Below are 14,413 nucleotides of genomic sequence, written 5' to 3'. Positions count from 1 at the left end.
TAAAGCATTTACCAGCCAGACATTTTGACATTTGTTTTCGAATTCATCTTATCAAACTATGTAAGATTTAGCACATTTTATCTCTGAAGCAGAACATATGTAGACAACTGGAGTGGTCTCCCTGTGTGCAGCAGATAAAAGAAAACTCAGTTGATAAGAACTTTTGTAAAATCAAACATTTTAATGATTCTCTGTACATTCTAATACTGTTAGATGTGTGATTTTTGTATCTATACATTTTAATATAAGTTCTGTCACAATTGTTGATAGACACATAATCATCTCACTGTCATCGTACCTGGATGTGAAGCTGTCAAACGCAGAGACATCTTTATTTTTAATTTAATCAGTGCATGACGGACGCCACACATTTGCCGCATAAAAGATAACTGAAGAACTAGCTGTACTGGAAAACATCCACTGAGGTTTTTTTTTTTTTTCCCAGGGCATGTTAACACCTGATAACTGCAATGACCAGAGCATGATGGAATGTGATTGCATGTGCTCCATAAACTGAATAAATGTACTACATAGTGTGAGTAACATTCATTCATCATCTATCCATTCATTAATTCATGCATAAAATTGAAGAAAAGTGGTTGAAATGTAAATAATGACATGACAATAGTAAACAGTAATAAGTGATTATGTAGAGTATGACTTGAGTTGTAACTATAGGAACTTTTTTCTTTCTTTTTTTTTTTTTAAACACCATTTTTTGTGTCTTCGTGTTAAAGGCGATTGATATTCCAAGTCGTATTCAAGTACATACAGCCATGGAAAAAATTGTTATTTCTATTATTATTATTATTTCTTACATCAATAGCTATGGTATTGTACTGCCAAAAACAATGCTTTTAGGCATTCCATGTTTTCTTTTCTGTCTGTTTAAGTCACAGGAGTTAATACCTGAATGCATAACCATTGTTTTTGATGACTTTTGATGGTCTAATATTTTTTGCCGTGACTGTATATACAAGGGGGGGCTGAAAAGTTCATAGCCTGACTAAGAAGAAGTTATTCCACAGTAATGAAACTTGGCATACATTAAATTCAACCTCTCCTGATACTAATTGCATGGTTTCCTTCCAGATAAACCCATATTGGATAAATAATTTAGGACTTTGAAAAGTAGTACCAGAGACATTTGGTGAACCATCCGTGGCACCGTGGTCTTATCAAATGTCTGCAGAAAAAGGGGTTAGCCCCCAGGGACATTCATGCTGACATGGTTGCAATAGGGGATGATGCTCCAGCTTTATCAACTCCGCAAAACTGGGAAGCTGAATTCAAGAGGGGTAGGGAGAATGAGGGAGGGGTGAAAAGCATTTTCATTAAATGTCTGTTGTACTACTTTCAAAGTCCTAAATTATTTATCCAGTGTGGGTTTATCTGGAAGGAAACCATGCAGTTAGTATCAGGAAAGGCTGAATTTAATGTATGCCAAGTCTAATTGCTGTGCAATAACTCCTTCTTAGTCAGGCTATGAACTTTTCAGACCCCCCTCATAGAAGTACCTAAATCAAGAATCAACACTATGTATCCATTAACTCCATCATTTACTGAATAAAGTCCTCATTGTTTACACAAATCTGCATTATGGTGTCTTCAAGGTTATAGCATGCAATAGCATGGTTAATGTGACAGTCAGTCAAAATAACACTGTCTTATAATTATCACAGGCTGCATTAGCCCATAGTTTACATTATAGCTCCATTAGCTTAGCCAGAAAACAGCCGCAGTAAAACCACAAATCACCCCAGTTTTATGTATAGCAACAGCTGCACTAAAGATCTGTTTGGAATTGTCCAAACAACTTTAGTCTGTGGATCAATAAACAGCAAATTAGGAAAGATAACAACATCATAAGCCTCAGAATAAAACTCACCCATGTAGAAATACTACAATTTCAGCATCAAACTTGACTCTTTTCATTTAGGGCTGTGTCCAGTGATGAAAACAACGACAGTGCCTCTCACTTTCATTTTTTCACTTTCTTTGACTCTAACAGTTTTTTCCATCCCATCACATCACTGATCACTTTCTGATGCTTTGGTGTTCGTTTTCTTCACCATTGGAGGCCAGCAGAGTGACTCAACACTCCCTCTAGTGGCCACATAAACGCCTAAAGCAGGGGTGTCAGACTCATTTTCTTTCAGGGGCCACATTCAGCACCATTTAAACTGAAGTGGGCCGGACCAGTGAAATAATAGCATAATAGCAAATAAATAATGACAACTCCAAATTGTTTTAGCACAGAAAATAACATTCAATTATGCCAATATTTACATTTACAAACTATCCAAACAAAAAGGATGTGAATAACCTGAAGAAAAAAAAGAAATTTGTTAGAAATATAAGTACAATTTTATCAATATTCTGCCTCGACTTATCATTTATACATATGCATTACAGATCCGATCTACAAAGGCACAAAACATTTAGTAACAGGAAGAATATTGTTAAAATTGCACTTAATTAACTTCAGACATATCAGGTTATTCACATTTTATTGTTAAAGGATAGTTTGATAATGTAAACATTTTCATAATTTAATGTTTTTTGCACTGAATCAAAGAGGAAAAAAATGGTGTTGTCATTATTTATATATTATTATGATATTATTTTTTAGTTTGGTGCCCTAACTTGCACTTTGCAAATTCATCCTGCGGGCCGGATTGGAACCTTTGGCGAGTCAGTTTTGGCCCCCGGGTCGCTTGTTTGACACCTGTGGCCTAAAGCATTGTAACGTGAGGGTTCATTGGTGGTTAATGGTTCACTCTTTATAAAATAAGACAGCAGGACGGAGATGGATTTCTTCTTGAACAGTGCTTTACTTTCCACACACAGCAGCTACAGCCACAACACTTCCTGACACATATCCTCACCTGACTGAACGAACCAATCAGGAGCTAGCAGTACTTAGATCGGTAAACGTGAGTGATTTAGAACAGTAGATTCAACAAATTATCTTAGCTGCTCATATACTACAAATGAGAAAATTTAAATGTGTAAATAATAATTCTGCAAACATAAATTTAAATAGTTAATTGGGTAAACACTGTAAATATATTTTTAACAGCTACATGAATTAACTTATTCCCTGTAATATGAATTTACTTCACTGCTAAACCTTACATAACATCAACATAAATTACCTTAACTTCTGAGCCTTACAGCATTGGTATGAATATATTCAGTTCATATGTCTGTTATCTTTATCATAATGTCAGAGCTCTTTATATTCTAAACACTGATGATAATTTTAGGTAATTTTTAGTATTGAAAAATAGAAATATTACATATAGTTCCTTTAACTTTCAGCTAAAAAATAAATCACATATATTTCATGTTTCTTTAAGTTGAGCTGTGATATGACTGGTGATGAAACTGTAACAGGTCTGCTGGTATGTATGGGATTCAAATGCAGAACTCAGCCAAAGGTTTTTATCATAGCAAGCTTTAACATAAATAAACTGAACCTTTAACACCCTGTAGCTGGATGGCAGAACAATTCACACCCTCAAGTGGGAACCTGTGCAGCCTCATTTCCAAACATACAATGAGTGAGGGTCATCATTCAGAGAAGGTTGGGCTATTTTTTAAACTGTTTTGAACTGATGTACCTTGGTTCAATACCACCTGTTTGTCCACCTCAGAGAATTCAGGAGGAGACAGCTCTTCACCATGAAAAGATCTCTATGGCACAGGTGCCTTGAGATTCTGAGGCTCTCCACATGCACAACATCCCCCACACTACTCGTTCTTCAGCATTTTACAAAAATATGCAGTGATTGGAAGAAGTCTCAGAGCTGGAGAAGAAGCTACACTTTAAGGAAATCAGTACATTGTGGGAACTTTTAAGAGTTGTTTTTTTTTTTTTTTTAAAGTAATTTTCTTTTAAATAAACATATGTTCAGTGAAGCTAACAGGTCTGTCAGGCATTTGCACCAAAATATTTTCTGAAGAGCTGAGTCCTGACTTTAGAAGTCATCCATCAGCAAGTTTTTATCTCTGTTGAAAAAGCTTTATCGCCCACTTCCTCAAGCTGTTCATCAAGTAAAATGGAGGAAATCAGAACTGAAGCTAAGGCTTCCTTTGACAGCTGCCTCCTTGGACATTTGACATTCCACTGGCACAACATCACAGATTTAGTTCTCCACATATCAGCTTGTGGAGCTCAGATAATGCATTGTGACTAGACTGAAATAGTCCATTACTCTGACTGTATAGGCTTGCACTAACACTAATTACGCACCCTCTCTTTGATCCCAAACTACACCTGAATGCCCCTGAGATATGAAGTACTACTTTTAATCATGTGTTCAAGCCCGTCTGAATCCCTCCGATGCAGCACAAACATCGTCACATGTATAACTAAACTGCAACAGGTTTAACTATAAAGACTAACATGCAGCCAGTCACATCACAGCAGGCAGGGCATGCTTTGAATCTTGTTCATGTCAACCTTTTTTTAAAAATATTTGTTATTCTAATTCTGTAAGCCAACATATTAATCAGCTAGCAGCAATCATAGCCAGGAAATCAGCAGCAGCATTTACATTTCCTGAATGACCAACTCCAGCTGCCAGAATAAATATGATCAGGTCTAATGCACCTAAAACTGTCTACACCATCTTTAGGAAATTTAATACTAAAAGCTTTATAAGCCTTTCCCAAACTTAGGATCAAGACAAAAAACTGGATAGTGGACCTGTTTTTTTTACTGGCTTACCAGTAGGACTAAAATATTTCACAGTGCTATAATATATGATAATATATGGCCCCATTTGGAGTAAAGCTATAATTTTCTCAAGTTAGGTAATATTTAGAAATACAACTACAAAACTGGATATTCTTTGAGATTAAAGCCATAAATTTAGAGAAAGAAAAACCTCACACATTTGTAAGAAAAGCATGCATATTTTTTGATAATTATCACAAATTTATGAGGAAAAGTCTTTGGAATTCTTTGAGAATAATGTCACAAATGTACTAGACAACATGCACTTTGCCCTGAAACCTGTACATATGTGAAATTTTAACGCTACCTTTGAAATGTATATTTTATTGTTTTATTTGTTCAGAGTTATACCATGTTTTGCTTCACTGTGCAATAACAATTAAAGGAATTCAATGTAATTAAAGTTCTGAAATAATGATTTTTTTTTCTTGAATTAGCCTGATTTCTTGGTTTGTAAATGTTATTTTTTGTTTTACCTTAAGAGATGGTGGTAGACATTTGTTGGTTAACAGTTTGTCTCATGTGTCAGTGTAGCTAAAATTACTTCTAAAGCCTCCAAAGTATATTTATTCAATCTTGTTTGGATGGTGAAACAATCAGTATAAAATGTAAATGATGAAAATCATAATATATCTTGTGAGTTTAGGTCCTCTGGAGACACGGGATCTATATGTACAGTTGAAATGAACATACATATTTATGTCTCAGTCTTTTCTTAAGATACAACAAGAAAATCCAGTAAATATGCACACATCCTTAAAGATACACAAAAAAACTGAAATGGATCCTAAAGATTAGAGTCACTATGTGGTGTGACCCCTGACCCCATGACAAGAAGCAGCACAAACAATTAGAAACATCTAACGTGTGTTGAAAGAAACCTGGTATAAAATATTAGAAAATGAATGCAATAAATCTGATATTGTCTAAACAAAAGGTTTAAAGATGTTAAGCACAAATGAAGGTCACACTAAATACTACCAATTTGGTAAACAGAAACTGTTTTTTCCTTGAAACTTTTGTTTTTTATTGCAGTATATACTTCACATAAATCCAGATTGGCTCTTAATACAGAGACTGAGAAATGCACATGTGTGGTCACTATAACTAATAAACCAACAAACCTTATGTTAGATGAGGACTTTTGCACTGTACTGTACATTCAAGCTGTCCGTTTCTCTCCATCATCTTTTCACTATCATGCCTGAACATGCTAAACATATATCACACTGCTATGTAAAGGTGATTTACCTTCCACATAGCAGAGACGGATTAGACCGTTTTGTCTCACATTTCTCTGACATGAACTCCTGCTGAAATTGGGTCCCAGGCAGAGTGCCAGGATCCCTGAGGAGACTCCAGACATTTGCCCTATGCCGCCAGAAGGACACGGGATCAGGAAGGAACACATTAATTACTGGAAAAAGGAAAATTAATTGGAAAAAAGAAAAAGCAACACTTCATGTGGATCTTGGCAGTGTGCCGTACACTTGGAGATAACAGGCTCTGCCAACGGTAGGATCGTTCAAAGCATGTCCAGTAAGTCCAGATGAAGTCTCTGTTATGGGATAAAAATATCACTCCAAGGAAAGCGATGAGTGAGTCACCACTTGTTGGCTCTCTCTGAATTTTAAGTGTATACACTACACACACACAAACATGAACTACAGTCATTGACCTCATAAAATCGTCTGATAACTTGTCAGACAGAAACAACAACATCTTTTCCATGAACCAGATCCGTTTTATGTTTTACCACCCAGAAGTTAAGAAGGAAAAGGCTGAAGCTAGAATGCACTTAGACGGGAAAATCTAGATCCAGGGAATAAAGACAGACACTCAAGGCTTCAGCATTCAAGAAGAAGGGAGTGAAATCTAATTCGTTCATGCAGGAGTGAAATCTAATTAATTCATTCATCTTCAGAACAGCTTTATCCTCACTAGGGTCATGGGGGGTGCTGGAGCCGATCTGAGCTACCTATGGGTGAAGGCGGGGTTCACCCTGAACGTGTCGTCAGTTCATCGCAGGGCAGACACAGAGAGACGAACAACCAATCAGTGTCATATTCACACCTATGGGCAATTTAGGTTGACCAGTTAACCCAGTGTTTTTCAACCTTGGGGTCGTGAGCCCACGTGGGGTCTCCTGGAATTCAAATGGGATCGCTTGAAATTTTTAGTAATTGATAAAAATAAAAATAAAAATACAAACTTGCTAATAAAAAATATATGGTGAGTTGAGAGAGACAATCACAATACATAAAAGACGACAAACTCTGAGTCTGAAACTGAAGCACTGTGGTACTGTTTATCTGTCAAATGTTCATTGTGGTCGGTTTCAGATGCTGCAGCTCTTTCATAATTCATAGTTTGAGTTATTGTTTGTTCAGTATTAATTGTCAGCCTTGTAAATCCAAGCTGGACTGACTGTACATATCCTGACCAAGGAAAATAAAATTCTCACTTTGTGCAGTAATCTACACCTGGCTTTTCTGCCTCCGTCCATAATAATATACATTATATAGATTAAATGTCGTCTAAAATTACTGTTTTTTTGCAACATAGTGTAGCAAAGCTATTACATGATCAAAAACAAATTAATTTTAGCAAAAAAAAAAAAAAAAAAAAAAAAAGTCTCTATTTTGAACGTCTGGGGTCACCACAAATTTGTGATGTTAAAATGGGGTCACAGGCCAAAAAAGGGCGGGAACCACTGAGTTAACCAATCAGTGCATGTCTTTGGATGGTGGGAGGAAGCTGGAGCACCCGGAGAAGACCCACGCAAACACAGGGAGAACATGCAAACTTGGAATTGAACCCAGGACCTTCTTGCTGTGAGGTGACAGTACTATCACCTGAATATTGAATTAAATGGCACATGCAAGCAAGAGCCTATTACACCTGTTTTAGCCTCTCTGCACTGGCTCACGGTTCAATTTTGAATTGATTGTAGGATTTTACTGTTTTTTTAAGTCATTACATGGGTTGGCAATGTCTTATCTTCCTGGTCTTTTAATTGTGCACACTCCTTCTCACTCACTGAGGTCAGCTGACCGGTTGCTCCTGATTGTTCCAAGGTCCAGACTGAAGCACCTCTCCATATCAGGACCTCAAGTACAGTTTTTTATTTTATTACATTTTTATTCTTTGGTATTTAAACCAGACTAAGAATTGACATTTTGGTGTTCTATTTATTTTACTTCATTTTATTTTACCTGTGTATATTTTATTGTCTGTTTTTAATTTCTATTTCTGCTTTGAATCTGTACAGCACGTTGGTCAGTGTCTGTTGTTTTTAAATGTGCTTTATAAATAAAATTGGCTTGACTTGAATAGTTGTTGTTTTTTTCTTTGCCTACAGCAGGAGCAGGTCCCCTTTTACTTAAAATTGTAAGTTAATGGGGGGAAAAAATACAATTGCAAAAAAAAAGGAAGTGAACCTTTTTTGAAATGTCCTGCTTTTCTACATGAATTTGACATAAAATGTTTTTGTGACTTAGATACAGATCAGATCACAATTGATGACCAATGCATTCAGAAAATTATGAATTTTTAAAGGACTCGGTTACTTTTCCATGCCACAGTGTATCAGTAAAGTGGAATATGTAAAGGACAGAAGGGACTACCAGGCAGTAGGTCTAGAGGACAACCCAAGACCAGATTTAAAAACGCAGTGAAAGAGGACGTGAAGGTAACTGGTGTGAGGGAAGAGGATGCAGAGGATAGGGTTAAATGGAGGAAGATGATTTGCAGTGGTGACCCCTGAGGGGAACAGCCGGAAGGAAAAGAAGAAGAAGATGTATAGGTCTGCCATGTTGGAGATAGAGGTTTTTATCCAGTGGCGCCAGAGAAAATCAACACAGTGGTGATGAACTGGTGTGCAGAGCCACATTTTTGACGCTTTCATCAGCTGATAATGCTTGAGTTGACCTGTCATGAGGCATCGACTTCAGTTTTCATGTCTGTTAGTGAAAAAACTAAAAGAACACAAAACATACATAATCTAACACTTTTATCCCAAGTGACAAACTCCTTAACCAAACCACTAAGACCAGCTGTTACAAATAGGCTTAAGATTACCTACAGGATGTATCCAAAAAAGTACTGTTTGGATATTAAACTACAGTTCTATTTAAAAGCCAGACACAAGTTCATCACCTGTGACACCTTTGGCATAAGGAATCTGTCAAAAATATTTATGTGCATGATATAAAAATGCGTGCACATACTATTCTATCGTTGTGCAAAAAATAAATATTTGTAAACTCTTGAATGAGTTCAGTCGTGCATAAAATGTACTGTGTGTATTTTATCCGTCAGAATATGAATGAATAAGTTTTGACAACAAGAATTACAAACACAAAATGTAACTTTATGATTGCACTTTCTACATATTTTTGACAGTCACATTGGTGAATTTACATTCATAATAGAGAAAGCGCAATCGTAAAGTTGCATTTCGTGTTTGTAATTCTTGTTGTCAAAACTTATTCATTCCTATTCTGACAGATAAAATACACACAATACATTTTATGTACGACTGAACTCATTCAAGAGTTTACAAATATTTATGTATTTTGCATGACTATAGAATCATATGTACACATTTCTATCTTATGCACACAAATATTTTTGACAGCTTCCTTACCCCATAGACATCTATGAATGTAATGTTCATTCTGCTCTTTAAAGTCTGTATCTCATTCAAGATAACCTGGGAAACCAGCAAGATCACATGAGGACAAAAAATCTTCCAATAAGAGCATGGCCTTGTGTCACCTGATCACCAAAAACTTCAGTCACTTAATCCCCCCAAAAAAACCTTTGATCTACTTTTCCTAGAGCATAAATCTAAACAAGATAAGCATAAAGCAATACATTATGTCTGTAGCTCTATTAGTCTACATGTGGTCATTCTTAAGTTTGCTTGTTGAATTAAAAACATGATCTGCCTGTCTGAGTGGAGAACAAGTTCACCGTTGACTAATACAGTTGAGTTTTATATCAGTGATAGTTCTACAGGCAACTGAATGACACTCAGATTGAATATATAGTTGAACTGATGCATGAGTACAGGTTCTGCTGCCTTAAGTTCACATTTTACACCAGCATTTGTTTAAAGCAAAAGGATATCATCAAATTAAACATTGCTGGCATAACATGAAAATGTATGTCCTGTCTATCATGTATCCTGAGCTGCTAAACTGATTTTCATTATTCCTGTAATATTAACAATAAAGATCTATTCTATTCTATTCTATTCTATTCTATTCTATTCTATTCTATTCTATTCTATTCTATTCTATGTTGATCATTTCTTTTCATGAGTACTGGGTCGGCTGATGTGGCCAACACAGTGAATTATAGTAAGACATTCTGTCCTCTCCTTTCATAAAGGATGGTCCAGTGGATCATATGTTGAAGGAGGTACTAAATCAAGCACTGAAGCTCCTCTCTTTGGAATTTAGAAACACAACTCTTATGACTGACACTCAGATACTTCCAGGTCATTTCACTCAGAGGAAGAATCTTCCTAAGCAAAAAGGAGTATTCTGAGTATTCAACCGCACATTCATTTGGATGTACCCGGAGCAGCAAGTGAATATATTCACACAGAAATTAAGTAAATACAGGTATAAATAAATAAAGAAAGAAAAAAGAAAACTTCAGTAAATGTTGACACAAGATGAATATTATTTGCTAATTATTGTGATAATAATATAATAATCAGTGTGTGTATCCCTAAGAAGCTCATGTTTATATATATATTTATAAATAATGATTAGGATTAAGTATAGTTATTCAGTTTTGATGGACACATACCTTCTTCTATCTTCATAACCAATTTACAGCATGAGGTTAATTTAATTATGTACAAAGAGGGAATTCCATACAAGCAAACCAATGACAAACCCAGCTTTGATGCAATAAACAGAAAATGGACAAGTCTATAGTTTGTCAACAAAATAGAATAGAATAGAATAGAATAGAATAGAATAGAATAGAATATCATTGTAGTAACAAACCATGACCTTTACCCAAACCTAACCCAGTAGTTTTACTGCCATAACCCAAGGACTTTATCTGTGAGGCTTTCTTTAAGCTAGGTTTATGAATGTGATCAATAAAAGTTCAGTGATTTTTCTCAAATTGTTCCTTCTCTCCTCTCACTTTTCTTTTTTCCAACAAAGTGACCTTAATACGCTGTCATTTTACGATCAGAACAGTCTTCCTGTCCTACCTCTTCTTCTTATTTTACAGCTTGTTCCATCTAGTATTCAGGTCCATTATCGTTGCCTGATGTATACATATGAACTAGAGATTCCATTAACACATAAAAAAAATCCCAGAACATATAAACCAGCTTTACTTAAGGGCCTTCTGCAGTTGTAGCAGCCACTGTACAGCGAACCTTTGAAGTTTAAGTAAAATGGGGCTGATCCGGTGACCGTAACCCTGTACATTTTATATCATCAGCCTTAATGGTGTCAGTGTTGAAATAATAACAGCTTTAACGTAGTGTACAGTCACAGAATGATTAACTTAAAATTACAATGTGTCATGTGAATTCAGCTCAAATGTAAAATTAGACAATATAAAAGAGGGAGGAAGTTACTGACAACAACTGTCAAAACAGCAGTTATGAGTTTAATTTTAGGAGATATCAGTCCTGGAATAACAAATAGCTCTTCTCCATGTCTTTAGGACAAGGCCTTCCAATAATAATCCCTTTTATCTCGGTGTACAATGGAAGAATCAATAGCCCAAACATTTGCTGGTGTTACTTCATTCTTCAATTGATTGTTCCCTTCTTCCTCTCTCATCTCTTGAGAAAATTACAAGTTCTCTTTGAGAATCCTGGGGCAAAAAATAACATTCTTTTGTTGAACACAAAGAATTCTTTGTTGAGAAATGTAATAGACACTTAGATCAAACTGATCTCTTTTCAACTTATTTCCTCAGTATGGAAAAACATGTGCCTAACTGTAAAAAAGGTGGTATCTCTCACGTGGTAGAAGTAAAAGTTTATAGGCTGTCTGGAAGAAGTTCATATTGTGTAGCAGAGAAAATCCCCCCCACCCACTCCCACTCTCCAGCAGGCTACCCCTCAGTGACCCTGTTCTCCTGAGAGACGACGATAAACGGTGCAGCGCGAGCCCATATTTTCCTGAGAGGGGACGATAGAGACTGTGGCACTCCGGGTTTTATTAATAACTCTTCATCTGCAGCAAACCTTTCATTAAAACTTATTGAACTCACTGAACTCTTACTGACTTTGAAGACAGTTTGTTATTAGTTCCCCTTCGTGTGAGTTAAGAAACAGTTAAGAAATGAAAAATGAGGGAAGTCAGGGGTTACTGAGCATGAGCAGTTGATGACAGACATATTATCCCCTCAGTAATGATTCCGTCAGTAACCCATAAAGACCCAAACATCCACAGCTGACCAAAAGCACCTACTGATCCAAACTGTTGATCCACTAATCCTATCACTGCATGTCAATAATTGGTGTAAATACAGTTTGTCTTCTTTTATGGTCATTAAATATGATCCACCTGGACGTTCAGAGGCTCCATAATTACCGTGCAAACACTGTCATCTTCTACAACAGTGATTCACCAGTAAAACCCATGGAGTTGGATCAATGACAGTGGATGGAGACACTGGGTTTATGTTCAGTTAAACCTTTGACTTTACTCTGAGCTTTTATGAACATCTTAGTGATCGGTAAATTAAATGTAGGAACATAGATAATTTTCACTGGAAAAAATGCAAAATTCAGAGGATAATATTATAATAAATGGTGATAAATCACTTAGGGAAGGTTAAAAAGAGAGAAAAATTCATGTGGGAACTGCCACAAAAGTAACACTGGGTCTTTATGGGTTAATTAGAAGTACCACTCAGTAATTGAGTCATAAAAAATTGTCAAGTTTAATATAAAAAAAACATGTACTTTTCATGATGATGCCCTCTGATGCTACTTGTCTAATATGCATGATTGTGTATTTGTTTGTAGGTAGGACAAAATTTTTCTTGGACAGACAATGAAACTTCCTGCTAAGCTCTGTAATGATGAAAACATGAGTAATCTGAGTGTTTATTGACAAGAGAAGAAAATTGCTGCTCAGAAATCCTGCTTAAGCCAGCTCTAGACAGAACTCATCCAGCTTTAATAAACACAGCATTGGAAATTTCTCGGTTGACAGTTTGACTTCGTATTTAGAACCACAGTAAATCTGGTTTGCATTGATAAGTGGTTCGCTATTAACCCTTTAACCCCTGACATATTTGTGATGATCATTGTAAATGTATGATTTATTTAAAATATTCATATAAATTCAACCGTTTGTTCAATAGTTAAAATTTCCAATCATGCTGATAGAGTAGACCTTGTTCTTTCCATAGACATCTGAGCATGCTCAGTTCACCCTCCGCCACCTGTGTAATGGGGGGTAAAACACAGAGCAGTGAGTGAGACCAACTCACTATAAAAATAAACAGTTTGGACTTTTTTTTTTTTTTACATTGTTTTCTTAGTGGTTTTTTGTTTTTACTGTTGTTTGCAGTGTTGTGATATGCCTTTTTTGTTTTTTTCACTGTGTTTTTCCAAGTTTTGACCGTGTAACTGCTTTTTAACCCATAAGGACCCAGAGCTACTTTTTGTGAATAGAGAGAAAATGAATTTTTCTCTATATTTAACCTGTCTTAAGGGATTTATCACCATTTGTTGTAATATTATCTTCCTTATTTTGTGTTTTTTGGTGTAAATCATGTATTTTCCTATAATTAATTCACTGATCGCATAGATGTTCATAAAAGCTCAGATTAAAGTTGAGGTTTATTATGTCAGAAACAGAGAAAACTGAGGAAAAAGTTACTTTTTCAGCAAAGATATCAATAACTGAACATAAAAACAAGCATCTCCACCCACAGTGGATCCAACTCCATGGGTTTTATGGTGAATCAATGTTGTAGAAGATGACAGTGTTTGCACAGTAATTATGGAGCCTCTGAACGTCCAAATGGGTCATATCTGATGACCATGAAAAGATGACAAACTACATTTTACACCAATTATTTACATGTATTGATAGGATCAGTGGATCAACAGGTATTAAACAGTGTAGATCAGTAGATGGTTTTGGTCACCAGAGGCTGTTTGAGTATATAAGGGTTAAAGTTCAACCAGGTGTCAAAAAGCAATGTGTCAGGGGCTAAAGGGTTAAAATAACACAGGGAAGCATGGGAAAAATGCTATAAATCTGTGAATCTGTGAACAAATTCACTTTTAAAAGAGAGTATGTATTAATATAAACACACAAATCCACCGGCGAAGCCTGAAGAAAGCCTATCAAAATAAATGAAATGCCTCCTACGCCTTACATACTGGCAGACAAATGTGTTGTTGCTCAGAGACACAAAAGGCTCTGTCAATAAAACCGAAGGCGCAGTGGATCATCTTGCAGAATCCACCTTTTTATATGACTTGACCTTTCTGTACTTTTATCCAGCCCTCTCCTCCTCATTTCTCCTTCTACCACACACCCACACAGCCCAAGGCGACCACATTACGTCACTACTGTCTTCCCCTTTTTTTGTGTTTTTTTTTATTCCCTCTTTTGTTTCTTTATTTTCCATCCCTCACACAGATGAGATCACTGCATG

The 14,413-nt window shown here is 36.0% G+C and overlaps 1 long non-coding RNA gene across 1 annotated transcript in view; it reads left to right on the top strand.

Moving 5' to 3' along the window:
* Nucleotides 1-6,273: 6,273 nt before the first annotated feature.
* The window catches only part of LOC115427267 (uncharacterized), a 17,060-nt gene continuing 8,920 nt past the window's right edge, over nt 6,274-14,413 (top strand). The window contains exons 1-2 of the long non-coding RNA XR_003936464.1: nt 6,274-6,283; nt 8,016-8,018. This is a non-coding gene — a long non-coding RNA (uncharacterized LOC115427267). The remainder of the gene's footprint in view (nt 6,284-8,015; nt 8,019-14,413) is intronic.

This window comes from Sphaeramia orbicularis, chromosome 10 (genome assembly GCF_902148855.1).
Source record: "Sphaeramia orbicularis chromosome 10, fSphaOr1.1, whole genome shotgun sequence".
NCBI lineage: Eukaryota > Metazoa > Chordata > Actinopteri > Kurtiformes > Apogonidae > Sphaeramia > Sphaeramia orbicularis.
The sequence above is the reverse complement of the archived record's forward strand: the minus strand, read 5'-3'. Positions and strand labels throughout refer to the sequence as shown.